Consider the following 3,606-nt stretch of genomic DNA (forward strand, 5'->3'; position numbering starts at 1 on the left):
GCATTCCACCTCGAAATGTAATTCCACTTGCCTTGCTTGTTTTTTGCCACCATTATGAAAATGCATAATAAATTAGGTTAAGTAACAACTTACTAACTCTGTTCTCTCTTCTTGTTGAGCGTTGCCTCGCTACGTAAGACTTGAGGAGGCTGACCGTTGGTGACAGACGAATCCCATGCTGACTGAGGATGTTGACCAACTGCCATGATGAACGAGGCGTTCCATGCTTAGCTGGGGATCCAAGACACCATTTAGCACCAATATCATTATTGCTTGTTAAACTGGCTTACAATTGTTACTTAAACTAGAATGCCCAGGAGCGATGGGCAGCCACTGGCCTGTGCACCCCGAGAGGTTTTCTTTTTCTCCCTCAACTTTCAGTTGGGAGTTTTTGCTCCTTTCCCTGGTGGCCAGTAGGGATACTCATAGCTCTATAAAAGGGCTTCATTATGGTAGCCATTAGTCAACTGTCTTCTTTGTTTGCAACTGCTCTTCTTGCCTCATGCTTGTGTTAAAGCGCTCTGTGTCACTCTGTGACCTAGCTCGAGAGTGCACGTCGGAGGGTCGCCGACATCCCAGGCCTGACCTCGACGTGATTTGAACACGCAGCCTTCTGATCTGGAGTCAGACGCGCTACCGTTGCGCCACAAGGTCGGTACCTGATGGCTCATGAACGAGGGGGCAGACCGTGTCACTTTCCAGCGTCTCCGCCCAGCAAACGGGCCAAGAAGAAGTACAGTTTGGAAAATGCGGGGCTCTGGAAAAGTAACACGAGGTGGGTCAAAAAGTGACCTCGAGGGATGCTTGGTGGTCTAGGGGTACGATTCTCACTTAGGGTGCGAGAGGTCCACCTCTGGACGAGCCCAGCCACCGGCCTCCGTGCTCTGCAGGGATGCTCGTGGAGACTCAGCTGCTCAAATGACTACCGCCCTGCAGCGCTCGCATCACTTATCATGAAGTGCTTTGAGCGGTTAGTCAAATCTCACATCCCCTCTTCGCCACCTGACACCCTAGGCCCACTGCACTTGCATATTGCCAGAACAGGTCTACGGAGGGTGCTATTGCCACTGCCCTCCATACTGCCTTCTCACACATGGACAGGAAAGGGGCATATGTGAGAATGTTGCTTCTTGATTACAGCTCAGCGTTCAGTACCATGTCAGCACGACAACCTCTTCTCTGAACGTTGGTAAAACCAAGGAGATGACTGTGGGAGGAGACCGCACACTTGTTCTAATCAGTGGGACGGCAGTGGAGAGGGTGGGCTGTGTTTAGTACGTGGGGCTCAACATCAGCGAGGACTTATCCCGGGCCCAACACCATCGAAACCGTGGTCAAAACAGCACAAAAGCTCCTTTCCACCAGCGCACCGAGCAGCTTTTTAGCATCGTGAACACCATCCTTCGGAGTGACGCCACCTGCTCTCAGAAGAACATGGTGCTGCGTATCTATAAAGTCATCCCCATGACAACACGGTGCGCTCTCGTTTTCCCATTTTTCTCTGTGCGTGTGCACGTGTGTGGTTATTGCTTTAATACAACTGTCCTAATTCTTTTTTTTCTTATACATTTTGCAATTTTTGTTTTATTGTCTAGGCATCTTGAATAATGGCCTTTGTTTTTTGCATCCAGTCAATGAAATTTATGTAGCAAATAGGTCACTTACAGATTAATACTGATTAGTGTTAACAATGCTGGATATCACACTGTAATCATTTAGGTTACTTTCCATAATAAATCAAACTAAGGAATTTACCAGTTTACTGTGGGGTGTTGATGATTTCAACAAATTAGCCTCAACTCTAAGGTCAGCTCTCAGTGGTCAGTAAGGCACAATGTTTAATTAGTTATGGTGTCCATGGGTTTGTGTCTGGGAAACGTTGTGCAGCATCTGTGCGATACATAGCCGATACATTGTGGTTCTGCCCTCAGCGTTGGTCTCATTGAGTGGATGGAAAATGCCTGCACCTTGAAGGATTTCCTTTGCAGTAGGATGTCTGAGGAAGAGCACAACGATGCAGAGAGGTACTGCCTTAGCCTGCGCTTAACGTTTACCTTCACGGGTCTTTGAAGATCCTTGGTGTAAAGTCTGTAGCTCATGGGTGTCATTTCAGGACTTTTAATGGCATCATCACGTCTGCTTAATTTCCTGTGTCTGGATTCTACCTCAAGTGTTTGGAGCCACATTTACATTTACACTTATTCATTTGGCAGACACTTTTGACCAAAGCGACGTACATCTCAGCAAAAGTACAATTTATGCATTACATTAAGAGACATATGACCCACGTAAACCTAGTTTGTTACCTACCACTTGCTGCACCGAGGTTCATCATTCAAGGAGGTGCATAAAACACAAGATAGACAAATCCCGATATCCTCCTACCAATTTTCTTTTTAAAAATTTTTATTTATTTATTTATTTATTTATTTATTTTTTTAATATTAGAAGATACACAAGCAAGCAAATAAGATGCCAGAGTAGTGGCTGAGTGAAGGCTTTATCTGGTGACGTTCATGAAGTTATGGTGCATGAACATTTAAACCATACATGAGCTGGAGAGATCTTGGGCGAAATGGGTCCGGAAGAGATGAGTTTTCAGACCCTTTTTAAAAGTAGGCAGTTCTGAGTGAGAGGGGAAGGTCATTCCACCACAACGGAGCCAGAAGCGAGAACCTCTGTGCATTTGAAACGTGTTGATGAGTTGCCGTGGTAAAAGTGTTTGTAAACACTAAAAAAAAAAGTGGTTAATATCATCTTGACTGCCTTAACTGTTTGCCTTTTAAAGCCCGCGGAGACACTTGGTAGCGTCGCGGTGAGTGCTGCTGCCTCTTGACCTGAAGTTGGTAGGTTTGAATCTCAGCTACTGCTACAGTTCCCTTGAGCAAAGTACCTACCCTCGATTACTCTGATGAAATTCTTCAGCTGTGTAAATGGCTGAAGAGGTATCTTAACATGGTAAGTTCCTTTGGAGGAAAGTCCCAGCTGCATTAATAAATGTGACTAGTTAGAAGCAAATAGGTTATGAAAAATTTTATTGAAGCACTATTGTAGGAAACCTCCATCCATCCATCCATCCATCCATCCATCCATCCATCCATCCATCCATCTTCCTCCGCTTATCCGGGACCGGGTCACAGGGGCAGTAGTCCAAGCAGAGCCCCCCAGATTTCCCTCTCCCCGCACACCTCCTCCAGCTCCTCTGGGGGAATCCCAAGGCGTTCCCAGGCCAGCTGGGAGACGTAGTCTCTCCAACGTGTCCTGGGTCTGCTGCCCCGAGGCCTCCTCCCAGTGGGACAAGCCCGGAACACCTCCCCAGGGAGGCGTCCACGAGGCATCCGGAACAGATGCCCGTGAGACAGCCGAGCACATAACAGCAGGGTGTAAGATGCTAGCGGGCGAGGCATGCATGGAACGCCATAACCAAGTGGCTGGCACAGTGTACAGGAACATCCGTGCCGAGTATGGGCTGGAAGTCCCAGGATCAAAGTGGGATACACCCCCAAGGGTGGTCGAGAATGACCAAGCCAAGATCCTGTGGGACTTCCAGATCCAGACTGACCAACTGGTAACGGCTAACCAACCGGACATAGTAGTGGTGGACAA

General features: G+C 47.5%; 1 non-coding gene across 1 annotated transcript; it reads right to left on the minus strand.

Annotated features, from left to right (window-relative positions):
• Nucleotides 1-582: 582 nt before the first annotated feature.
• trnaw-cca (transfer RNA tryptophan (anticodon CCA)) lies at nucleotides 583-654 on the minus strand. Its single transcript has one exon. It is a non-coding gene; the product is annotated as a tRNA-Trp (tRNA).
• Nucleotides 655-3,606: the final 2,952 nt, after the last annotated feature.

The sequence above is a fragment of the Scleropages formosus genome, chromosome 12 (genome assembly GCF_900964775.1).
Source record: "Scleropages formosus chromosome 12, fSclFor1.1, whole genome shotgun sequence".
Lineage (NCBI taxonomy): Eukaryota > Metazoa > Chordata > Actinopteri > Osteoglossiformes > Osteoglossidae > Scleropages > Scleropages formosus.